Genomic DNA, 27,560 nt, shown 5'->3' with positions numbered 1-27,560 from the left:
TCTTCCAGACATTTAATGAGAAATACCTCCTGTTGTTATTCTGGTCATTAAGTCGGAAACATCTTTAAAAATTCGTTCAAGAATTTATCGTTCATTTTTTTCAAAAATGAAATGAAACCAATTTAGGAAATCATGGAGAAATTCTTAGAAAAATGTATAGACAGTTTCCAAGAGCGATTTTCAACGGATTGCTAGGATTGAAATCTGATGATTTTTTAAGGTCTTTCTAGCTGAGTCGGATGTCTTATATGAATTTTTTGAACGAAGTTGTAGTAGAATACTTTGTGGAGTACTTCGCGGGCTTTCAATAAAAAAACTTCTAATGGGAAACTTGTTAGAATATCTTGTAGGATACCTTGAGAAATATTCGAAGCAAATATTGAGAATTTTAAAGATCTTTTATACAAACAACAAAATTTGGGAAAATTTAGGATGTTAGTAGAATTTATAGAGGTTTTTTGTGAAATTCAAGATTTAATTCTGTAAAGAATATAGAACAGAAATTGTTGACCTGGAATAATTTCTGACGGAATTCATAGGAGAATATTCAAAAACCTTTTTTTACCGAAGTTCCTAAAGCAATCTACCATAACTCCTAGAGACATTCAAATTGATTTTGTGTCGACTTTCGTGAAAAGATCGAAATATAATAACGTTTCTTGAATAATGGAATGTTAGTAAAAACCCGTTAAGGATTTTGGGTGGAAGTGATAGAATCACTTGAATGTTTTCTACAAAAACCAAGCTGAAATTACTTGAATTCGAAAGAAGCTGGAAAAATATAAAAAAAAGCTGAAAATTTTGAAAAGCTCTATAAAATTTTCTGTCTTTCCACCTGTAGAGATATTATTTTGTTATTCGAGAAAATTCTTCCGGAAAGTGTGTCAGAAATGTTTCTTTATCTAATTAATGTATGTATATCCTTAGAAATTCATTTAGAAATTCTGCCCAACTTTTTGTCCCCCAGCATCAAATATTTTCTGTCAAGCATCAACAAAAAAGGAAGAAATAACCAATGATTTAATCTTGAACATTTACGCAAGCCGATTAAAAGTCAATGTTGTTCGCTTTTCGAAATCAGTATTTAAACATAAAATAAGGTGCTGTATCAATAGGAGATCGCAGTAGGCGGTTGTGTTGACAATGGATCTGTCACGTTTTTGTCGTTTCCGCAAAATATTAGATTCGATTGGTGCAGTGTTTGAAAAAAATGTCTATAGCGGAAATAAAAAGGTTTTTTTTGTACGCGTTCTGCTGGGCAGTGCTTCGTCAAAGCCCAAGCAAGAGGTGAAGATGCATAGAAGCCAGACACCAAACTTTCGGGAGCACAGATCTGGAGAGCCGGACAGATGATCGGACTGAGGAATGGTCACTCGCTGATGGTGACCAATCGTTCAGATTTTCAGGCAGAACCGTTGTCTGGTACTCTAGATTTGTGCTCTTGAGGGTTTGAGTTTTGGCTTCGTTTTATCTTCACCAGGAAAATCATTTTATTTTCTGCGTCGTCGCGTCGCCAATCGAGCTCAGGTTTCAGGTGAAAGTAGCTACAGCTGCTCAATCAAGGATGATCAATTTGATGAGCTCGTTTCATACTTTTATTTTAAGTTTACCATATATTATGCAATGTATTGTGAGGATCGCAGTAGGCAGCGCGCGCTAACGGATGTTTTGAAAATTGATCTGTGACGTTTTTATCGTCTCTGCGAGTTATTAGATTCCTCTAGAGCAGTTTATAAAAAAGTGTCTATAGCTGAAATAAGTCGGTTTACTCTCCACGCGTTCTGCTGAGCAATGATGGAAGCCCAAACAGAAAAATCGTTTTTTTTGCGTCATCGTCATAGTTTTTTCTCGCTTTAGTTTGCACGCCTTCTGAGTGCAATCGAGTTCGGGTTTTTGCTTCGCCGGTGTGATATTTTGCGTTTGTGAAATGAGCATGCTGAGGATGGATGATCAATTTGGTGAGGTCGCAAAATGATATAAAACAGGGTTTCTCAACCGGTGGTCCACGGACACCTAGGGGGTCGTGAAGACTTCTTAGGGGGTCCGTGAAATCGTTTTTTAATAAGTGTTATTTTTTGCATAAGTGAATGAATGAGAGGAATTTGTCGCCTCGCTCGTTTTGCAAGAATTCATTGATAGTGGAGTTTTATTTTTAATATTAGAAAAACGACTTATTTTATGCACACAATTCCCGATAAAATAATAATAATGTAATTATGTCCATATGAGGTTACAAGCCTAACTTTCAGTACCAGCCAGAAAAAAATTAACATCTAGCGATAATCGTAAAAAAATCCTGGCATTCTTCAGGGCTAATCCTTGACATATTTCGCCAGTTTCTTGGTAAGATCCTCGAATCGGAAGTTTTTTAGCGAACTATTCACTGGATTAAAAAAAATATCCACTGTTTTCACACAAACTATAGGCAAAATCTTCTTAAATGCATTAGCAGGATTTTTTATGATATTTTCTGGTCCTTGAAAATAAACTACGAAGATTTTTGACGAGATTTTCAAAGGGTTATTGATAATATTTTAAGAGCTTTAGGCCAATATTAAAGTTGTCTAGAATATTCAAAAAAGCTTGCAGATGTCGAAACCTAACATTTTTTTCGAAAAAAGTATTTACGGGAACTTCGCGGATTCTATTGTAACTTTATTCTAACCGAATAAATCTTCCAAATCTAGTACAAAAAACTACAATGTTTCTCGGATAAATCTTCAGTCTTAGTACCCCTGGACATTCCTGGAAGTAATTTTTGCTGAAATTTTCTCAACTAACTGATTTATTGTAGGATTTTGTAAGATCCTTCAGAAATTTTTCATCGGACTCTTGGAAAGATTTTTGATCGACTGGAAAAATTTTAATTAGATTCCGAATGATCTTGGAAAACTTCTCCCATTATCTTTGGAGGATTACAGAGAAAATTATCGGGTGTGTCTATCAAGGATATCTGTTGATGAGCTCTTGTTTAGAGATCATCAAATTTAGGGGTCCGCGGAAAGTTTGTCAAACTTTGAAAGGGGTCGCAGCTTCAAAAAGGTTGAGAACCACTGTTATAAAACGTATTGTATCATGACAGCGATGGGAATGTTAATTGAATGAATTGATTTATCAAAATATGAAACACTGAAGTGTAAGTGACTGTAAGTGTCGACATAAACTCTTGTCCATTAACATTAAAAACCAACATTCGTTAACATTCGTTTAACCAGTTTTTATCATTATAATGGTTTTCCCGGGAAACTGACTAGACTGATCAAAGCAACGATGGATAGTGTACAGTGCTGTGTGAAGATATCGGGTGCATTATCGGACCCGTTTGAAACACGCAAAGGACTTCGACAAGGCGATGGTCTTTCCTGCCTCCTGTTCAATATTGCGCTAGAAGGTGTTATGAAACGGGCGGGCTTCAACATGCGGGGCACGATCTTCAATAAATCCAGCCAGTTCATTTGTTTCGCTGACGACGTGGACATTGTCGGAAGAACGTTCCAGGTGGTTGCTGAACAGTACACCAAGTTGAAACGTGAAGCAGATCGGGTTGGATTGAAGGTAAATACTTCGAAGACGAAATATCTGCTGGCTCGAGGAACCGAGCGCGATAGAGCTCGCATAGGCAGACGCGTGACGATCGACGGGGATGAGTTCGAGGTAGTGCACGAATTTGCCTACCTCGGATCATTGATAACGTCGGATAACAACTGCAGCAGAGAAGTTCGAAGACGTATCATTGCCGAAAGTCGTGCTTACTATGGACTCCATAAGACCTTGCGGTCTGGTAAACTTCACTTCCGTACTAAGTGTACCATGTACAAGACGCTAATAAGCGCTAGGAGTTTTTGAAAGACGTGTGCTTAGGACGATCGTATGTGAGAACGGCGTATGGAGGAGAAGGATGAACCACGAGCTTGCGCAACTCTACGGTGAACCCAGTATCACGAAAGTCGCCAAAGCTGGAAGGGTACGATGGGCGGGACATGTTGTGAGAATGCCGGACAACAATCCCGCAAAAATGGTGTTCAACTCAAATCCGGCCGGTACAAGACGAAAGGGAGCGCAACGAGCTAGGTGGTTTGACCAAGTGGAGCAGGATCTTGGAAGTGTGGGGCGATCGAGGAATTGGAGGTTAGCAGCCATGGACCGAGTTAGTTGGCATAACATTGTGGCGCAGGTCATGTCTTGAAGGACGTAGAGCCAGCAAAAGTAAAGTAAGTATCATTATAAAAATAACCTTTAAATGGTTCGATGCTTAAAGTGTTGACTTTCCGTATGTTTACGTTATCTTCAAAGTACTGATAGGTGATTTTTCGACCAGAGGTTGTATGAATCGCATCACTTACCAAGGTGAATGCTGATCATGAAGCTATGATCCTTCCCCACTAACAAAACTCCTTCCCGTGACAACCATGGAGATGCAGAGGTGATCTCGGTCTCTAGTAACAATGGACGTCACACTAACATTTCTTCCCTTCCCCGATGGCCGTAAGAACGTGGCCGGCGCCGTTAATGACTTTTTAATGTTTGGAGTTCTCAAAAGTGTACACTGAAGATGGAAATCTACTCCTGAGCTACATCTCTTGGTTCCTTGTGCAACTTCGATTATTCTGGTCAATCACGAAGTAGCAACTACGAATTGTACGGTCATCGATGCTTATGCTTATAATGGGGAATATTCACCTGAAAAGAAAAACAATCGCCTATCTCGGTGCGTGGAAAATTTCTTGCAAGGAAACATCAAGAAAACATTTTTTTGATCGCAATACCCAGATGAAATTATGTGAAATGGTGAGCCAACAACTAGGAAGGAGCGTCCAACATAGCTCTGGTCCTCACAAGTCCCTACGTCACGCTTCCACGGGTCAAACGATGACAAAGACTGCCAGCTAAGGGTTGCGTACTTAGCTGGTAGTGCAGCCTGGACACTGTTGTCCTTCTGAAACCAACTAGAGTGAGGAGGTGCGTCTCGAGCGTCTGTCCACCAAGGAGGTGCGGCTCAAACAGCGTCTGTTCTGGCATCCAGCGGCTATCAGTATGAAATGCTGTATCACGTCAGCTACACCTAAGGTGGCAGCCCCACCATCGTGATGTAGGTATCGCGACCCTGGTAAGGTAGCATATCGAATTTCTTACCTACCACGCAAAATGGAGAAAGAAGAAACAACGAACGATATTTTCGGCAACGAAATGACTATGATTGGAAACTCGGTACCTGGAATGTCAGGACGTTAAATGAACCCGGACGAGTGAGCCTTTTGGCTCGCGAATTGCAGAAGGTTGGAGTGAGCGTGGCTGCTATTCAGGAAGTAAGATGGCCTAGAACTGGAGAACGTGAATTCAGGGCGGTGGATCCCGTCGCTAACACAGCTTTCAAATACAACATCTACCATAGTGGCAGCGTTAAGGCAGAGCATGGTGTCGGATTCATAGTGATCGGGAAGCCGATGAAGCGTGTTAAGTATGAGGTGGAAACCCTGCGTATTGAGGATACAGGGCAAATTCTTCAACTACAGTCTGATCAACATCTATGTGCCGACAAACGATAATCCCGACGACACGAAGGATGCGTTTTATGATTGTTTCGACAAGACCTACGGAGAGTGCCCAAAATATGACGTAAAAGTTGTTATCGGGGATGCCAACGCTCAGGTCGGAAGAGAGGATTTTTTTCCGCCAGATTATTGGTACGGAGAGCCTTCACTCCGCCACCAGCATGGAACAAAACGATATGCAGAGATTTTAGGAAACTGTCAATGGCGTACGGAGAAAAAATTCGCCGTCTCCCGTCATGTGCAATGACCGCGAAGGTAACTTGCTGACAGACAAAATCTTGGTGACTGCCAGGTGGAAAAAACACTTCGAGCAATTGTTGAATGGAGAGAACACGAGCGCGCCTGAGAACAGATTAACTATCAGCATCGATGGACAAGCTGTGGAGCCCCCGACGCTAGATGAGGTTAAAAGAGCGATTAAGGAGTTGAAGAACTGTAAGGCTGCTGGAAAAGACGAGCTCCCGGCCGAACTTTTCAAGCACGGTAGCGAGCAGCTGTACGAAATACTGCACCGTACTCTGTTAAGGATATGGGAGGAAGAAGAATTGCCTGCTAGCTAGCTGGAAGGCCTCATCTGCCCTCTGTATAAGACGGGTCACAGATTGGATTGCGCCAATTACCGAGGAATAACGCTCCTCAATTTGGCGTACAGTATAGTGTCGCGTGTTCTGTTCAACAGATTAAGACCGCTGGAGGAGTCCTTCGTCGGTGAATACCAAGCTGGTTTTCGTGAGGGCCGCTCAACGACGGATCAAATGTTTATCTTGCGACAAATCCTTGATATGTTCCGGGAATACAACTTGCAGACTCACCATCTGTTCATTGATTTCAAGGTGGCGTACGATTCAGTAAAGAGAAATGATATGGCAGATAATGGTAGAACACGGTTTTCCGGCGAAACTGATTAGACTGATTCGTGTAACGTTGGATGGATCGATATCAAGTGTGCGTGTTGCGGATGAGACTTCAACCTCCTTCGTAACCTTAGATGGACTAAAGCAAGGAGATGCGCTTTCGAACCTTTTGTTCAACATTGCTCTCGAAGGAGCTATAAGGAGAGCGGTCGTGCAAAGAAGCGGTACCATTAGGTCCGTCCCAATCGGGCTCAGATTGGGTACCACTTCTAGTACTGCATTTGGTCCCTCGCTAATGCAAAAGGTACCCAAGTTTGACAGATCGCAGTACACTTTGAACGGCATTCTAGATTACCTTATGAGCCATAAAATTTTGGGCAACTGCAAGGGACATGGGGGTCTTTAATTTGTCTTTGGTACCATCGTCACCCGGTCGCATATGCTCCTGGGTTTTGCGGACGATATCTATACAATCGGAATTGATCGTCGAGCCGTAGAAGAGGCATTCGTGTCTTTTGAAAGGGAGACAGCGAGGATTGGACTTACCGACAAATTAAAGACCTCCATGTCCCTTGCAGTTGCCCAAAATTTTATGGCTCATAAGGTAATCTAGAATGCCATGAAAAGTGTACTGCGATCTGTCAAACTTGGGTACCTTTTGCACTACCGAGGGACGAAATGCATTACTAGAAGTGGTACCCAATCTGAGCCCGAGTGTGATGGACCTGGTCACCAGCAAAACTAAGTACATGATCGCTGGTAGACAACGTGGTTCCAATCGTGACGTTGGCAGTGAAGTGGTGCTGGGTGGTGAAAAATTGAAGTAGTGGAAGAATTTGTGTAGCTTGGTACTTTAGTGACGTGCGATAATGATGTTACCCGCGAGGTGAAAAGGCGTCTTGCAGCTGCAAATAGGGCTTTTTACGGGCTCCGTAACCAGCTTCAGTCATGTAGCCTGCAGACGAAAACAAAATTCCCACTATATAGGACACTTATCCTTCCGGTTGCTCTATACGGCCATGAATCCTGGACTTTAAAAGAGGTCGACCGGAAAGCGTTTGGAGTTTTTGAGCGTAAAGTGCTGCAACAATACTCGGCGGTAAATAAGAAAATGGCATCTGGCGGCGTCGCATGAATCATGAGTTGTACCAAGTAAGCCCGACTAAGGGCACATAATAAAATTATATCAGCATATGTTATTATGTTATAAGTGTTTTTCGAACATAGGTTGTTACAAACTTGATGCAGGATGTTGTTAAAAATAACTAAAATTATAACAAAAAGTGTATGAATAGTAACATAAACATAACAAAATGTGTTTTAATTCTATCAAAAACATTTCAAACCAAGTTATAATGTTTGATACAAAGTATCAAAATTATAATACTGTTCGATATACGATAATATTGTATATTATTGAAATACATATATGTATTATAACTATTCTATTTATGTTGTTATAAAGTTGTTAAAAATGAACAAAAAAATATCTTAAAGGGATATGAAACACATTATGTTATATTTCTGTTTTATTATGTTCTATGAATGACGGAGCCTAACAAAATTATATCATAATATGATATGCATATCATATTCTGATAAAATTTTATTATATTTTTGTTACAAGCCTCTAGTCGGGAGGTACCGTGGGGTAAGTGGATACAGAAAAATCAATAGTCAACTTCATTATTATATACAGCTAACGTGAATAATGTATATCAAACTTTTTTCTGTGGATAACAAATGAGGAACTAATATACTTCAAATCGTCATTTATTTAGATTTTTGTGATTGTTATGTATTGAGTATGAGGGACTTAAAAATTTGCGCCAAATGATCCACTTGCCCCACCATGGTGGGGTAAGTGGATCACTAATAAAAAAAATCTGTTTTCAAAACAAATGTGGTGTAATTATGTATAGTAAGAATGATATTACTCTCGTTCTTGTTTTTGGTGCTAGTAATGTTACATTGTAATACTTCAAAATTAAAAAGTATCTTAATTTAATCAAAATATAATGACAAATATGTATACAATACTTCACTTTAGTTTTAACAAAAAAAAACATTGTGAATAGAATAATTTGAAGAAAATTTATCCATTTATACATATAAGTTATACAGAAGTATTGAGGATTATTCCTTACGATGTTTTCGAAAAACATTCGTAGTTTAGAAATATCAGTTACATTTACTTTTGAATAAAAAACTGAAATCTTTTTATTCTATTTATGAATATATTTGTATCATCTGTCTAAAACAATTTATATGGTCAAGAAAGGTACGATTATATGCTTTCTGTTGGAAAATTACTATATTTTGCTCCTTTGCAACTCAGCTTAGATAAACCACGAAAAGTTTCGTGAGTATTTTGAAATTATTATTCTATTATATAATTTTTTATATATCAGAAAGGTTAAAAAAAACTTTTAGGTGGATTGATTCAAATTTTCTATGGTCAATTTCACAAATTCAAGCTAGGATTGAATAAAGTTAAAGGAAAACAACATTAGCGGATATTAAAATTTATTAAAAATCTCGTAAGAAGTCTGCCAATAAATAATGATAATACTTGATCCACTTACCCCACCCCATTAAAAAGTAGGTGTAAGTGTACCATGTACAATATATCTGTATTTACTTATAAAAATCACATATTTTTCATTGAGATTCATTCAATTAGAACTGAAATGCTCACCATGTGTCGAAAAAACTAATAGTATTCGATTTTAGACAGAGATAAAATGGATTTTTGATTGATGGAAAACAATTTTCAAATTAATTGATTTTTACCGCTAACAAGTTTGCTTGTGTGAGTTTATTGTAGTATCATATTTGCAATAGTATTAGTGTGGGCGTAAGAATATAACCTAAAACGGAGCAATGGTGCGAAAACATTCAACATATTCAAGTATTTATACTTAATATTGATGAATGATCCACTTACCCCACTGATACACTTCCCCCACTGTACCTTATATAAAGAAGTGGATATTATGTAGCTCATAACACACGGCAGGCTGCGTTGGGCTGGTCACGTGGTACGAATGCCGGAAGAACGACAAGCAAATAATATTCAGTAGAGAACCCGGACGAGGCCGTCGGCTTCGTGGTAGGCCGCGCACACGTTGGCTTTTTGCAGTTGAAGAGGACTTAAGGGCACTTAACGTTCAGGGCGACTGGAAGCGATTGGCTCGGGACCGAGCCCAGTGGAGAAGAATTATTCATTCGGCGTAAATTCAACGTAGCGGATTGTAGCCCATCAAGTATCAAGTAAGTACCCAGTAGTTAAGAAATGTAAATGGAGCTCACTTTCTTGAAGATTTCTTCCGCAGAAATTTTTACTTTTCTTGAGCGGAATGTCAATGTATCTTTTCTTGAGCGGATGTCAATGTATCAATAAACTAGGACATTTTAAAATTTGATATCATGGTAAAATTCTGGAGAGAGTCTACAGGATTCTGCAAAACAGTAAACAAGCAATATAATAACCCACGAGGGATCGAGGGATTCATTTTTTCATCCCGTATCACCATTTCTAGTCAATTTTGTTGTAATTTTTTGTCAGTTACTCCTACAAAGAAGGAAAGAAGAAGGACCATACAGACCTTATGAGAAATCCCTACACTGTAGTTCAAGTTTAAAACATTAAATGATACATCGATTCCGATTTCCAGGAAGCATTGTGTCAGGTTATTGATTAAATAAGATATTTTCAACAAAACATTGTCAAATGTTTGCATGAATTTGTATATAAAAACTCCAACGATTTTTCTGTATTTTAAGCCTAGGTGACGCGTCTCTGTGCATTCACATCGACTTTTTTTTGTGAAACTATTTAGTGAAAACATTTTAAAAATGTTCAAAAAAGAAAAGTGTTCAAATTCGAGTGTCATAAAATAGGTGAAATATAGCATCGTTTCTCAACATCATAAATAAATTTATTTCGAGGGATAATCACACTTTTTTCTCCGTGTCCTTCAGAGAAAAGCTACTCCCTAGAAAAGCAGAAATTTTCCGGAAAACTCACTCTGCCAGGAAAAGCTCTCTCCCGCATTCCTTTGTATGCTGAAGTTATTCCTGCACTCAATACATTTTTCACACACGTTGAGTCATACAAACAGCAACACTTATCCTGAATGCACAAGAAACCATATGTTATCAGATGTTTTCGTTTGGGGTAGTTAATCCGGTAAATTCTTCTGGCTGGCAGTCTTAGCAAATGGTGCTAACCAGAAGAATTTATCAGATATGTGTTATCTACGTGTTCGATTTTGTGCGATTTCGTTTAGCGTGAACCACGCAGATGAGCACTGAATATCGTCGAGCGAGAGAGAACAACGTGACCGTGGAGCTCGATAACGCACTGCCAAAGGCCTCATAATTTTTCTTCCCTTCCAATCAGTAGTCCCTCGGAATCGGTAACACTTGTATCGTCGTCTCGGATAGACCCCGCGGAGACAAAGCACGGAACCCTGTGTCCGTGGCCTTCCGAGAAGAAGCGGGAACCCCTCCCCCCGTTCTTAAGGATACATTTTGTGAGGAGGAAAAACCGTGGAAAACTAGACTGAAAGTCGAAAATTCCTCTTGTTACTTAAGTGTCGATGCAGAAAAGGGTCGTGCGTGCCTTCGAAGGGAATAAAGTGGACAACACGACGGAAAGGATGTGTTGAATTCTTTTTTCAGTGGAATCCCGAAATATTACACTCATCCCTGCTGGGTTATTGCTCCTCATTTGTGTGCTTGTGGAACCCCTTCGCTGTTCGTAAGCTGATATGATGGAAATGAAACAAGTGTTCTTAGTTGTGAGTGGTTTATGATCGCACGTCTTCTGAAAAGAAAAATGAAATGTGATACCGGAGAGTGGGATAAGCATAATCGATACACCCCGAAAACTGGTGAGACGTGCTAGAAAGTTGAAAAAAGTTTCCATTTCGGAGCCTCCGAGTCGCGACTTTCGGTCCAAGAAGAAGAAGCCAGGATCCATCAAAAAGTGATAAAGGTGAAAAGCTAGGAAATTCCTTCCGTAATTGTGTGCAAAGTGAAAAAAGAAGTACGCTCTTCTTGCTCGTTCAGTGGTATACACCTACGTGAGGAAATGGGATTAGAACGAGCAAGGTCGCAGTTTTCGGAAGAGACGGCCCCTCCAAAGGCGAATCATGAGAGAGAGGCCCATAGTGTTGTTGAAGACACAGTTGTTGAAGTGAAAAACTATGGAATCCTAAAAGGAAAATTCCGAACGTCGACGACGGCGGCGATGCACAGTGCTCCATGTGGTCTGAATTCGCGATCGAAATTGTTCTGCGTCCGAAAAGTTGGTTTTGGGAATTATGATGTCATGTAGAGATTTCTTTAGGAGAGCATTATCTTTGTCTTTCAAGATTGTCCCGCTTTTACCCGGTTAGCTTATGGTCAGCCTGGCTCTTGAATACGTTTCACAACTTTTTGTGCTGCGTCCAGCATTAAAACACCTCAGTCTGTTATTTTACTGGTGTTAATCATACAAATTTATTGTATTAGTTTTTGTAATTTTGCCTTTTATTCCTACCTAATGAAAAGCAAACTATGCTATGATGGTACTGTAAAACGGGGCTAACTATGATAGTGCGGACTCACCACTTACTAAACGAAATGTCATAGCTTATGTTATTTAGTTAGGAAAAACGAATTGAATTATAAAAAGTTTTAGTATAACACTTCATGTTAGAACTATTTTCGTTGAAATCGAGAGCATTCAAAACTTTATATTTAAACATTGAAAATTGATAAGAATTTAGAGCTTAGGATCACAATAGCGCGCTGCGCGTCGCGCCGCGATTACGCCGCGTTGACGCGTTGTTTTGAAAACATTGCGTGCCATGGTCTTATCCACTGGTGTACTAAACCAGCTCGGTCGAAGAATTTTGACACTAGAGCGGGTCCGGATCACGTGGGGATCAAACGGGAGCGTGCCCCGCTCAAGTGTCACAATTCTCAGACCGAGTAAATTTAGTACACCGGTGGATTAGACCATATGAGCCATAACAAAGGTGCGTTGCGCGCTTCGCGTCATTGTACTAAAAATCCAAAAATGTTCTAAACCGACCGCGTCGTGTGCGTCAGCGCGTTGATTTTGAAAAAATCAAAATTGGCGCGTTCGCTTCCGTTCTCGCCTAGTTGTCGTTTGATGTTTTGGTCATCAAATCGATGGAAGAGTCTTCTAGTCAAGATAGAGTTGTTCGAGAATTAAATTAAATTTTCTTCAACATACGGAACAGCTCCTGTTGAACAACAATCCTGGTAAGTTTATGAGGAGTTGGTTTTTTTCAAAAGCAGTACAATGCAATGAAAAACGCATGTTTTTTTGTTTAAATAATAACAGGTGCTCTTTTCTTCTTCTTTCTGGCATCACATCCCTACTGGGACAGTGTCTGTTTTTATGTTAAGTGTTTTATAAAAACTTATACATAGTTGGCTCCATCCCATTACTCCGAACGCCATTACCCCGAATGCCACTACCCCGAACGCCACTACTCCGAATGGGTCATTACCCCGAATAGTATGAGATACAGTGCAGTATCTTGTTTTACGGGAAAAAATTCGTTTCTAATGAAAACTAGTAATAACTGGCGTGTTAAATTCGTCGGTAAAATGTTCATCATATATTTTTCCTTCTTTTATATGTCAGCTATTCCTTCGAAATATCTTGTTGGTAACTATCTTCTTCTCATTCCTTCTGAGACAGTGCCTATTTATCAGCTCAGTGGGCACTTTTCGCAGTTCAAGGGTTCATTTACAAATTCCATAACGCCAAGAATTTCCATTTTTGACGTACCAATTTTTATACGGAAATTCTACATATTGTGTATGGGCTGTAACATTTTAAGGACAACCACCCACAACATTTGTTGTTCCCTTCAGCGTTACGAAATTTGTGAACAGGCTTTTAATTAAATTAGCCTTTTATTGACTAAAAGCTGTCCTTGTCAATTTACCATTCTTGTGAATGTGCCGCTATGCCCAGGGACGTCAAGGAAATGTTCAATGCATAAGATCTACCACCGGAGGAATTCGAACCCATAACCCTCAATATGGTCTTGTTAAACAGCTGCGTGATCACCGCTATTTTTTTTTTTTGATAGTGTTCAAATTTCCATTTTGTTTTTAAATAAATATTTTATTTTCTTATCAATATAGGTTGTACCTATAGCATCACGTTTTACAGTAATCATCCACGTTATAGCTGCAAAAATTTCACCAGAAATTTGCCCTTCTTTCTTAAATAGACTGTTCTTTCAAGATTTCGTTGATTAAGCTAGTCACTAATATTTCCATATAGAACAGTTTTTTTTAAAGAATGTATCCTAAAAGCATTCACTACAATGGATCCTACTATAATTCTAATCAGAAGTTTTCCCCTTTTTTTATCTTCTTATATTAAAACAGACAAGTGTGTTATGGATTTGCCAACCACTTTTCTGTCATCGTCATTTCTTCATTGTCTTGAATAAAAAACAAATGTGGTTACCTCATCGAAATTTAAATAAATGATCCCACAAAAAGTTTTTACTGTAGCGGCACTCAGAGGTCGCCGTTTTTTCTAACATGTACAAATGAATTAACGTTTTCTTACCATAGCGGAACGGTTGTCTATCAGGTTGATCTTTAAGTGGGCTCCATAGAACAACACTTGCAGCGACTATATCAGGGTGATCTTCAATAGGGTACCGACTGTTTATTTCGTTCATAACCTCTAACAGTTGGCGCCAGCGGCAAAAAGTACAGACAACAACTTTTAGAACATTCAGTTTCATTCACTGGCCGCCGAGCAACGACACTGTTGTTTGTATTCCTTCCATTGATCGCGGTACGCTGGATTCTCAAATTTATGGAAGAATGGTAGTTGGAGAACTGTCAAAACGTATGGAAAATAATGAAAATCATAAATTGCTTGCAATTAGGAAACTGAATCAAAAAAGTGGTGATTAAAAATCAAGTGTAAAGTGAATACATAACTTTTTGTGTTTAATTCATCTTCCGTGGTGCTTTCTTTGCTTCAGGGTTTCGTTTTTACTACCACTGAAAAAGAGCCATCTATTGCCTTTTCAGTTTTGAATATCGCCCTATTACAAAATCTTCAAGAAGATCTCAATGCTAGTAGCCCGACAGCTAAAAAAATGAATAAAGGACGTGGGTACCGACGTCCAATAAGAGACTATATAACATCCTTATTTTGTGCATATTATAGTTATCCTTTTTATAATAAATTCAGCCTTCTTTTCAAAATAAGCTGTTCTTCAGAGCATTTCAATGTGGCTGAGTGAATCTCTAACTGCTTTTTCATCTTCTTATATTTGAAAAATATATTGTTGAACCAAACTCGTTAGATACTCATAAGGAATCGTAATAATATCTCCCCACTTTCTAACTAGAAATATCCCGGGAATTTCCTTCAGGGATTCCTCTGGGGATTTCTTCCATCAATTTGTGCGGGGATTTCTCCAGGAACTAATCCGGGGATTCCTTCCAAGAGTTCCTCTTAGGGTTTTCACAAGGATTTCCTCTGGGGCCGAGGATTTTCCTCAGCGATTTCCTCCGGAGATATTCCCCCAGAACCCTTCCAGAGTTCCTACAGCAATTTCTCCAGAGTTCTGTAGTATTGGAGGAACTTCAGAGGATATGCTGGATAATGTCAAAGTCACGTGATGTTCATGATATTTAACAGCACTGATTGCTTGACGAACTCCGTAGAAATTTCTGGAGAAACTAAGAAGAACAATTCCCACCCTTGGGAAGGAACTCCGTAGAAACTTTTCAGAAATTCCAAAGGAAACACTGTAGAAACTCCAGAGGAATTTCTAGAAGAATTTCGGTTAGAATCCGGAGGACGTTCCGAGGAATTGCTGGATGAAATCCATAAGAATTGCCGGAGGGATCCGGAAGAACTTCTTGAAGGATTTAAAAAAAAAACTGGAGGAAGATAAATTCCCGGAGAAACTTTTGAGAAATTTCCTGAGGAACTCTGGGCAAACTCCCGGAGGGAATTAAGTGATTTTTTCGAAGCAACTACAGAAGAACTCCTAGAGATATTTCGGGGCATTTACGAGGAATAACAGTGAAACCCCCATGAGTCGATGTTCCATTATTCGATATCGACACATGGAACCATACAAAAACGAACATTTCATGATTACTATGATGGTACCCTCAAACCATTTTCCGAAGCATTTCTGTTCCATGATTCGATATTTTTATGAGTCGATGGTCCCTTCAGATATCGACTCATGGAGATTTAACTGTACTTGAGGAACTCTGGAGAATTCGAATATTTCGAAAAAAAAATCCACTACAAACTATGGAAAACCTTAAGAGGATTTTTTGGGAGATCCCTGAAGGAATTCTTTGAAAAAATCTGTGGACGAATTTCTGGAGAAAATCACCGGAGGAATTCCTGTAACAAATCCCCGGATGAATTTCTGAAGGAAACCCCTGGAGGGATTGCTATTGGGAATCCCTTAAGGAATTTCTGGAGAAAATTTCGCGGAGTTGGGGAATGCCCCCGGAGAAATCTTTGACATTCCTGGAGGAATTCCTGGAGCAAATCTCCAGAGCAATTCCTGGTGCAAATCATCAAAGAACTTTCTGGATGAAATCTCCGAAAAAAACTCTCTGGAAAAATCCCCAAAACAATTTCGGAGAAAATGCCTGGAGGAATTTTTAATGAATTTCTGGACGAAACATCCAGAGGAAATCCTAGACGATATCCCACGACAAAATCTCCCGAGAAATTCCTGGTGCAAATTCCCAGAGAAATTCTTAGAAGAAATCTCCGGATAATTTCTTGGAAAAAAATCTCCGAAGGTATTTTGGGAGAAAATCCCCGAAGGAATTTCTTAATGAAATCCCTGGAGAAATCTTTGGAGGTGCTTCTAGAGTAAATCCCTGGAAGAATTTCTGGAGGAAATCCTCGCAGGAATTCTTGGGGAAAATTCTCAAAGGGAACAAATCCCTGGAAGATTTTTTGGAGGTAATCCACGGAGCAATGTTTGAAGGAAATCCTAGAGGAAAGCCACGGAATAATTTCTGGAGAAAATCCCCGGAGGAGTTCTTGGGGGATATCTCTGGAAGAATCACTGAAATCTCCGAAGGGATTCTTGGAAAAAAGTAGTTCTTGATTTCCCCGGGGGAATCCTTGAAGTTCCCGGAGGAAATTCTCGGACCAATTCCTTGAGGAAATCGCTTAAGGAATTTCTGGAGGAAATTCCCAGAGAAATTTTGGATATCCTTTGAGATATTTCCGGAGAAAATCCCCGGAGGGAATCCTTAAAATTCACGGACGAAACCTACGGAGAAACTCCTTGTGTAAATCCCCAGAAAAATTCATGGAGGAAATCTCTGAACAAAAAATCCGCGAAGGAATTTCTGGACAAAACCACACAGAAATTGCTTTTGTAAATCTCGAATGAATCCTTGAAATCTTCGAAGAAATTCCCAGAGAAATTTCTGAAGGACATTTACGGATAAATTTTCTGAAAAAAAAACCCGGAGGAATTTATGGAGAAAATGCGCGGAGGATTTTTTGTAATGAATTCCTTGACGATCTCCAGAAGAACTCCTTAGTGAAATTTTCGTAGAAATTCTCAGAAATTCCCCGAAAAGTTCCTGGATAAAATCCCCGGAGGAATTATTGAAAAAAACTCCTCGGAAGAATTTCTGGTAAAAATCCGCGGAGGAACTCCTAGAGTAAGTTTTCAGTAGTAATTCTTGGGGTAAAACCCTGGAAGAATTCGTTGAGGAATTCCTGGACGAAATCCTCAGAGATCTGCATAGAAATTCTGGAAGAATTTCCAGGATAAATTCTGTGGAAAATTCCCGCTCAACGCTGACGCGGAATTGTGAGCGCAAAAGTGTGACGCGCGTCAGTAGAGCGTTTTAGTACCAAACGCCCGCGTTGACAGCTGAAACGAAGCGACGCGCAGCGCGCTATTGTGATCCAGCCTGAACATTCAAAACTTTATATTTAAACATTGAAAATTGATAAGAATCTAGAGCTTACGCCGCGTTGACGCGTTGTTTTGAAAACATTGCGTGCCATATGAGCCATTACAAAGCGCGTTGCGCGCTTCGCGTCATTGTACTAAAAATCCAAAAATGTTCTAAACCGACCGCGTCGTGCGCGTCAGCGCGTTGATTTTGAAAAAATCAAAATTGGCGCGTTCGCTTTCGTTCTCGCCTAGTTGTCGTTTGATGTTTTGGTCATCAAATCGATGGAAGAGTCTTCTAGTCAAGATAGAGTTGTTCGAGAATTAAATTAAATTTTCTTCAACATGCGGATCAGCTCCTGTTGAACAACAATCCTGATAATTTTATGAGGAGTTGGTTTTTTTCAAAAGCAGTACAATGCAATGAAAAACGCATGTTTTTTTTTTTGTTTAAATAATAATAGGTGCTCTTTTCTTCTTCTTTCTGGCATCACATCCCTACTGGGACAGTGTCTATTTTTACCTTGGCTGTTTTGGTAGTGTCATTCTCAAAACACACCAAGCCGTTCCCATAGGGGACGTTAGCCACAAGCCACGTTTCAAGTAATACTGTTTTCATATGGTATGCCCTCTTCAACATCTAATCCAATTTCTCTCGCCGTTCCCTTACGGTACCTATCCATCTAGTATTCATTGCTTTCTTCTCCATGCTCCCTCTTACTTCGAGCAAAATAGACCGATATGCCGATAAACAAATCTATCTATATAAATAAAAATGGAATGGTGTTTGTATGTCACGAAATGGCTCAAGAACGGGCCAACGGATTTACATGAATCTTTCACAGTTGAATTCGTCAAGGACTCCGACGTGTTTGTGTGAAGGAAAAGTTTAGGAAAGTCTTCGGAGTAGTCAGGAAACGAGAGAAAACTAATCGGCAATTTTCTATGGGGGATGGACATGACGTTTAACAACAGCCTAATTGATGGCAAGACGAAGTTTGCCGGGACCACTAGTTCACAATATAATTATCACGGTCGATATCTTTGTAAATAATAGGACGGATTTCACGCCAACTCGACACGCGATTGGCAGCACCCCTTCAGAATTCAATGAAACTTTCTGGATGTCAAAAGTATGTGAAACTAAGATACTTTGCGTACTTTGTTTTTTCAAAATCGATCTAGACTAACATTTGGAAAGGGTCAAAGTTTTTTTTACTATTTTTATAAACCCGAATAACTCAAAAACGGTAAGACCGACAAAAAAGTGTTGTATGGGGACTGTCGTGAAATTTCCTGACGTTTTAGAGAAAAATATTTCAAAAATAAAAACACATTTTCTACACTGAAAAAAAAAAATATTCAAAACTTCAAAGTCGATTTAAAAAAAACGGCTTCAGATTTTGATCATCCTTAAGCAAAAAGTTTCGCAATTAAATTTACTAAAAGTCGTCCATACATTGCAAATTGGGCATATTTTAAAGAAAAAAGTTTTTCTAACATTGAATTTTTTAAGTCCCAAAGTTTTTTTTTTCACTTTTTTTTATAAACCCGTATAACTCGAAAACGGCAAGACCTACAAAAAAGTGTTGTATGGGGGAATGTCGTGAAATTTCCTGAAGTTGGAGAAAAAAATATTGAAAAAAATAAAAACACATTTTCTACACTGAAAAAAAAAATATTCAAAACTTTAAAGTCGATTTAAAAAAAACGGCCATTTCAGATTTTGATCGTCTTTAAGCAAAAAGTTTCGTAATTAAATTTACTAAAAGTCGTCCATACATTGCAAACTGGGCATATTTTAGAGAAAAAAGTTTTTCTAACTTCGAATTTTTTAAGTCCAAAACTGATTTTTTTTTTCAAAGATTTTGTTTTAAACTGTCAAATATGATCGTGTTTTCAAGTGATAAATGAGTTTGAATCAGAAAATAAACTGTATTTTTTATTCAGAATAGTTAAAAAACGGATTTATACAATGATTATGTTTTATAAATGAAGGCAATCAATGGACTTCGCCTCTGCCTATGAGGAAATCAACTCCGTCTAACAATCCGACGGATTTTTATGGTTCGAAAGGTATCACAACAGTATTGCAAACATTGAAAAGTAACAACCTTATCCATATCCCATTAAATTCTCTTCTAGAAAAAGTGTTGTGAAAAAAAACTTACTAAACGTACCTGCCTTAAACGCCAGATGAATAAGAAATAATGAATATGTTTGTATTGTTATCTACCTAAAAAAAGTTGATAAGCTCATAACTCATGATTTTATTTGCAAATAACAGTCTTCTTTTTACGAAACAAAAAAGACAAAAAAGCGTCAAGGACGAAGGTTAAATACTGGTAATTAGCAACTTTTCTGAAAATTATAACGCTGCTCAAGGATATCACTGGGATACTTCCCAAGCAGTGATACACCAATTCTAGATTTACCATAAAAAGATAATAAATTGGAAAATGTTAGTTTTATTATAATATCAGACCCATGACACAGTAGCAGTTCAGCTATTTATTTCAAAATTGATAAATTTTGTTAAACAAATCAAAAGTTATTTTTAAGTCAGATGGAGCTGCAGCTCATTAGGGATGATACACAAATTATGTCACGCTAAATTTCAAGTTTTTCGACCACTTCCACCCCCCCCCCCTTTATCACACTTTTTGTATGAGCCCTCCGGAAATTTTGTAAGGCTCGTCACGCTTGGCTCGACCCCCTCCCCCCCCCCTTGAAGCGTGACGTAATTTGTGCATGACCCCTTATAAAAATAAAAAAAAAATGCCAGCCTATGTAATTTCAAGAAAATACATGGATTGGAAGCAGAGTGGCACTTTTTGCCACATCCCACGGCAAAGGCCCCTGTAACGCTATTGGTGGCACTCTCAAGCGAATGGCAAAAAGAGCAAGTCTTGCAAAATACTATGGAAACACAATCGCAACTCCGCGAGAACTATTCGACTGGGCAGTGAAACAAACTGATACATGTATCACCAAATTAAATTTCTATTATAAATCTCTTGAACAATATGTTAAAATGTCAGAGGAATTGGTGGAATTGTTTGATAAGGTTAAAACTGTCCCTGGTACCCAAAAATATCATTGTTTTATGCTTACTAATAGGCATACATATACACAAATAATACACATAATACACAAATTGCAGCCAAACGGTATACCAATTCAGAGGATGAACCAAAAATATGCAATTTATTCAGTAAAGCCCAAAAATAATGTAAATATTCATGTGCAGATACTACGTTTTAGGATATATAGCAATAATAAAAATAAAAACAAACCACGACTTTTTTCATAAGCATAATATGTTAAGATTGGCTTTGACCAAATAAGAAATTAAATATTATTGTGATGTCTTTCCAACCATAAAAAACCCATCGGATTTTTAGAAGGAGTTGATTTTCTCATAAGCGGTATGGTGCGAGATCAATTGAATTTAATCAAAAAAAACTGTATAATTTCGTTTTATTTCTTTGAACTACTCCCAATAAAACAAACATAATCTATTTTGTGATTAAAACTCATTTATCACTTGAAAATATGATCAGACTAGACTATTTGAAGCGAAATAAAAATTAAATAAAAAGTTCATTTTGGACTTAAAAAATTCGATGTTAGAAAAACTTTTTTCTCTAAAATATGCCCAATTTGCAATGTATGGACGACTTTTAGTAAATTTAATTACGAAACTTTTTGCTTAAGGATGATCAAAATCTGAAGTGGCCGTTTTTTTAAATCGACTTTAAAGTTTTGAATATTTTTTTTTTCAGTGTAGAAAATGTGTTTTTATTTTTTTAATATTTTTTTCTAAAACGTCAGAAAATTTCACGACAGTCCTCCATACAACACTTTTTTGTAGGTCTTACCGTTTTCAAGTTATACGGGTTTATAAAAAATAGTAAAAAAAACTTTGACCCTTTCCAAATGTTAGTCTAGATCGATTTTGAAAAAACAAAGTATGTAAAGTAACTTAGTTTCACATAGTCTTCACACCCAGAAAGTTTCATTGAATTCTGAAGGGGTGCTGCCAATCCCTTTGTCGAGTTGGCGTGAAATCCGTCATAGTAGTTTCAATAATTTAAATATCTGCTGTAATTTGAGTTTTTGAATTTTTCTTTATTTATCGTTTCAACCATTTCCACCCAAACTATAAATTTATAAACCAGCCAATTTTTTATACAATTGTTGCTGAACAAAAATTTACAAAAGAAAAACTACTATTATTTTGAGCAATTTCACCTGGTGTTTAACTTTTTAGCCGGTAGTGTGAATTTTTTCAAATTTTGTGATAACGAAATTGAGTATATTTGTAGTTCACTGCCCAAATTTTATGCCGATTGCTCATAAGGAAACAAAGTTACAGCTTGCCAAAATTGAGCATTTTGTATGAAAATCGGCTTTCACTACTATTATTCTGAACACAACTACTGTATGTTATTAGCTGTTAGAAAATTGAACAGCTCTTCCTCTTTACCATTCAAAGCTAAAGCATCTTCAGAAAATTTTCATGCAGTGAAATTATCTACATTTTCGTCGAACACATTTGTTGTATCTTCACTTGTATAAAAGTGTGAAAAAAGAGACTAATCGCGAAAAAAAACCTTTCTGGAGACATCACATTTCCCAAAACCACACTTACCAATAATTTCGATCCCGAATTCAGGCCTCAGCGAGCACTGTACGTCGGGGGAGCGTATAAACACAAAGAAGAAAAACTGGTACACGAAAGGATGCTTCTGCTTGACGAGCACTGGGGCTCGTTGTCGCCGTCGTTTTCATTGTGGAACAACAGCGGTGGGTGGTGCGAAGGATTGGAGGAACGGGGGTGGCAATGGCTGCCGCCCACGCTTGGTTTGCTGTGTCACATTGAATACGCATTTGCTCTCCGGACGATGAGCTTTCGGGTGGTGGTTCTTCTCGATGGAGCAAAGAAACAGTGCTGTGTAAATGTTCCTGCCACTACTGCCTGGGTAATGTTTTTACGTCTGCGAATGCTAACTGCCGCAAGGTTGTGCTGCGCAGTGGTGCCAGATCTTCATGGAATTGTGCAGTCTGGCGACAAGAATGGATCAATTGGATGTAGGAAGCTGTGAATGGTCTAAACATGGTTTAACTGTACAATAAAGTTGTTGAAAAAAAAACTTGAGCTTGAGTGACTCTACAATTAGTATTTGTAATTTAAGGGTTAATCGGACCCAAATTATAGATCAAAATAAGGTGCCCTATGAATAAATCTAACTATGTCCTTGTAATACTCTGGATAGCAGGGCTGCTAGCATCTTTTTTAGAGTTTTAATCACTATTTTTAAATCACTTCTGTATTTTTAATTGAAAGTCTTTTTAGTCTACGGACATCTTTTTTCGTTCAAAAATGTATTAGCTCTAGAAAAACCTTCAGAGACACCAAATCGATCATTCTATTAGGATGTTCAGGAATATCACCTCTAGGCTAAGCTTCAGGAATTTGTCAAGCGATTTATCCAAGGATTTATTTCTGGAACACTTTCAGAGACTCCCCCAGACATTTCTCCATGAATTTATAGATTACCAACCGAATTTCCTTATTTCTCAGGATCTAGTCCAAAACAAAAATTTGAAATTTTTCATACAAAAAGCGTTACGGAGGGGGAAAGGGGGTCAAAAATTTCAAATTTTAGCGTTACGTAATAAATGGACGCTGCCATTCATGAAATGAGAAAATTTATGTGTCGCACGCCTTGATCCATAAAAGATCCGTTGAATTTTATTCATAATCCACTCATACACGAATGGGTGTGGGTAGCGTCCATTTTACTGTATGAGTAGATTCTCAATAAAAAACACATTGACCCTAAATCATCTACCACTAAATAGATGTCAAAACCCTTTCCGTTACAGATATTATATTGAGATGAACTCTGCAATCGATGCAGGGTTATTGAATGGAGACATTTTTGTTACTGTGTTTTAACATTGGATCATTCGTAGCCTACTCACTCTACATGCGAACATGGGATCGTTCACAGCCTACTCACCACTTGATGAGCCTACTGAAACTCCATTATTGTTTGTTTTTTTTTTTCGTTTTCAATTTTATTCATTTTTTATGCTTCAATTTCGGATCATTCTCAGTCTCTGTGGAGCCTACTGAAATTCCGTTTTTTTTTTTTCTATTTAAATCTCGGATCATTCTCAGCCTACTCACCACATTGTGAGCCTACTGGAACTCCTACATGTCATGATGAGCCGATGTGGGGTATTTAGAGATGCGGTCGAACATCAAATTAGTATTTGTGATAACATCGATTTTGAAGTGATAGTTGTGCAATGCCAACTTCGGCGAGCCGAAAGTTCACGAAGTAGTCGAAGGTGACGTCACGTTTGGAAAGCTGCGAACAAAACTTTTTGGCAGCCTTGTCGTCATCATCAGCTAATCGTTTTGTTCACATCTTTTTCGTGACTAATACAAGCAACCACATACTAAGAACCAGTGTCGTAAAAATTCAGCCGAATGATACCCGATCAGTGCGAAAACGAACAAAAACAAACTCCGCTAGCAAGAAGCCAATCTGACTTCGAGTGCGAATGCGACGAGAAAGAGAGTGGGTGCAACACACGCACACATTCAGTTTCACCCACTGTTTGGTGTCATTTCAAAATTCAGTTTCACCTAGAGGCACTGAAATTGAAAATTGAATATAAAAAATTACAAATGAATTTTATTTTACTGGTGTAAGAAAACGGCAATGTGATGCCTCCAGTTGATGAATCATGATTGTCTTCTAATAAAAAAAATACAACTTTTGCAATTTGCTGATGTTTTGTGGGGTATTCTGACGGAAATGATTTTTTTCACTAGTGAAATTGAATTTGAATGTCAGTAGTGGATGAGAATTAGTGTAGCAAAAGTAATTGAAAAACTGAATGCACGTTCTACCAGATTCGTGCATGTATTGTCAAACAAACATTCACACAAAGAAGAATTCAACGATGACGGAGCCTACTGATGATCGGCGTTGTTGACTGTAGGGAAAGTGTACCAGATATTACCATAGAGGTTCCCTATTTGGCCATATGTAAAATTTCGATAACCTTTACATTTTTAATCTTTTCGAATGTTTTAACATCAAGATATGTCTTATAACTTACTGCTAAAACACACAAAACCTTCCAAAATGTGTATACATTCAAGTTATCCCGTATGACCAAATAGGGAACCACTATGGCCATAACTGGTACACTTACCCTATATTGAAATATGCAGACACTGCTAAGAACCATACATGACATTGATGGTGAGCCTACTGGAATTCCGTTAAAAGTCGATACTTCAAACAAATCACTTTTCGCTAAATTCTCTGGAATCTCATTCTTTTCCGCTTCCACCAGTATGATACTTATGCTATGCTAATTATGTTCACACATTCTAGTTAAAAATTGAATTTCAATCACTACTGAAAAAATCCTACAAACTGTGTCATTGTGCTAACCGAAAACGCAAACGAATCCCTTTGCACACGCTTCGTTTCGAAAGAAAAGCTTCAACCTCAAGCCTAGGCAAGAACACATACATGCTCACAGACTCTCATTCTCATATCATTCCTTTTAACACGCATTGAATCTTTGGCTATACTCAGTCATGCTACTTGTACCATAAAGCAAGCACAAGTATGTGTTGCAAGTTTCAGACTCACACATCCACACTCAACTGAGAAATGTAGTGATAATGATAAGTTAGGAAAAAAATGACAGTTTTAATTGAAAAAATGGCTTTGTGAAACTCCAAGGCAGATTGATGGTGTATAAATTAGTATCAGATAACAATACGGTTGATTATTTTTACTCAAAGATTAAGCAAGATGAAAGTCTAACTATGACTCTGAATTTGATAAGTTTAGATTTTTGCAATAACCGTCAAACTTATTAAACCGTTGCTAAGATTTCCAGATTTTTCAGTCAGTAATCAACCTTAAATATGGATTTTCGAGTTTCTAAATTTCAACGTATTTTTCTGTTGTTATCTGTACAACACTGGTGGAAAATCTCGCTATTCAAACACAGCATCAGCGAGATTGTTTTTGCGGATAAAAACCGCGTGACAACTCGAATGATTTTGGTTTCAGTCCTATCGGTTAGCAAAAACATTTCCATTGAAGTTTCAACAGAAAACATAGAGGAGCTTCGTGCAATACTCTAGATGGCAATTTCGGCAGAATTTAAGGAAAAAATTTAACGTAGTCCTTGAAAATGTTCAAAGAGGAATTCATCCATCGAATTCATAGAAGAATCATTGTTCAAAATCCTATGGACATTGTTGAAATCTTTGAGGTTTCTTCCATACCTTTACATTTACCAAAACAGGCATTTGAGAATAATATCTAACAAGATTGATGCTTCCTTTAACAATCAAGAGTAGTTTTGGCCACATCTGTGCGACAGCAAGAGATTGGAATACTCAGATTGCTTCTAAAATGATTTGTTGGCACCTCTACAATTCAGGTATTTCACCAAAAAGGTTTTACACGTTAAATTCAAACAGTATTTTACAATATGAAGGAAACCATTGCTACAATTGTTTTTTTTTTTCTGATTGCACAAAAAATCGACTGTAGTTTTTTTCAGGAATTTGTCTTCATTTTTACACATGTCACAGAAAATCGCATAAATATGTGTAAGTGCTGCGTAAAATTTCCACAGATATCGCTAAACATTTATTCTATCTTTTGCTTTTAAATCTGCTAGCAATGAAACAGAAAAAAATTAAAAAATAAAAAACTTTGTCTTGTATGTAATTTTGTTTGAAATTACACCAGTAAATTTGCAAGAATGAGTAAAGTACTCATGAAATTTGTTGGACATTCTTACTGATGTTTAAAGTTACTTGTCTATAAAGCGTTTGTTAGCAACCCTCGACAATTTATTTCCCGAATCTCAGCAAACGAACATTATGCTAAATGAGATCTCATCATAAAATACTTTTCTAGCCGTATGGTGAAGCCATTTTGCCCGTAACGCGGGTAGATCACCTTTTCGAGGTGCGTTACGGGGTAAGATCTACCATATTGTACTCTTGTTGAATCTGTTCTTGTGAATACTTATAAGTTAGGGTCGGAAGAGTATAAGAAAGTAACAAGGCACTAAGACCCACCTATTTGTCCTAGATAATGAGGAGGTCGAAGTGAAAAAATGGCTCAATCGGCATCTGAGGTTGGTTTCAACTCATGAGACAATTTCTTTCCGAGTTCAAGAGTTTATCTTTCGAACCTGATTAAGGGGCGCGCTTTTGAGAGTTTAATGGTGACAAACTGTTTTCTCCAAAAGGTATAAATAGCGGTATCTTTTTCTAAAGATGCTCTATGCAAAATGGCAAAGAATGATATTTGTATAAAAAACGACTACTTCATTATTTCTCAGTAGTAATGGAGTAGAACGACATGCACTAAACAAAGGACACGGGTATACCACAAAAGATCAAAGAAAACTGGTCGCAGTGGTTCACCCCTTAACAGAAACAGAAAAAAAAATGGTGAAGCCAGTCCCAATCAAACATTGAAAAATACCAAGATCCGTTAATTTAATGAGTGTATTGGTTTTAAATGGGCCTTATAATGAAGATTTGATCAATCTCTTGAGGGTATCGTAGTGTTAACCACCACACGATACCCAATGTTCAGAAAAGTTGAAGAAAATGTTCCACCTGAACCTGGACCAAAACCGAATTAGAAATCAGTTACTTTCAATATAGTCTTGCTTTAAAGCGACACATTTGCTCTTTAGAAGAGCTACAAATGGCCACTGAAAGTAATATTACGCTTACTTACTTACTTATTTGGCTTTACATCAATTATCTTGATAAAGCCTCGCCAACAATATTTCGCCAATTCCCTCGGTTCATGGCCGCTTCTCTCCATCCTCGACTGTGACCCACGCTCTCCAGGTCCTGGTGTACCTGGTCCATCCACCTAGCTCGCTGCGCCCCACGCCTTCTTGTTCCGACCGGATTCGTGGCGAACACCATCTTTACAGGGTTGTTGTCCGGCATTCTTGCAACATGCCCTGCCCAGCGTATCCTTCCAGCTTTAGCTACCTTCACGATACTGGGTTCGCCGTAGAGTTGAGCGAGCTCGTGGTTCATCCTTCGCCGCCACACGCCGTTCTCCTGCACGCCGCCGAAGATCGTCCTTAGCACTCGGCGTTCG

The 27,560-nt window shown here is 38.1% G+C and overlaps 1 protein-coding gene across 3 annotated transcripts in view; it reads left to right on the top strand.

The window, feature by feature from the left end:
- LOC5574423 (secreted 45 kDa protein) overlaps positions 1–27,560 on the top strand; it is a 76,847-nt gene that overhangs the window by 13,818 nt on the left and 35,469 nt on the right. The window contains exon 1 of one of the 3 annotated variants that reach the window (XM_021841774.1): positions 10,765–11,408. The exons of 1 other annotated variant lie outside the window; for it this stretch is intronic. The gene's annotated coding sequence lies outside the window, so the exon portion shown is untranslated. Of the gene's footprint in view, positions 1–10,764; positions 11,409–27,560 lie in introns of those variants that run through there. One more of the 3 variants, XM_021841773.1, reaches the window with a different exon arrangement.

Source organism: Aedes aegypti, chromosome 2, assembly GCF_002204515.2.
Source record: "Aedes aegypti strain LVP_AGWG chromosome 2, AaegL5.0 Primary Assembly, whole genome shotgun sequence".
Lineage (NCBI taxonomy): Eukaryota > Metazoa > Arthropoda > Insecta > Diptera > Culicidae > Aedes > Aedes aegypti.
This window is presented reverse-complemented; position numbering and strand designations above follow the sequence as displayed.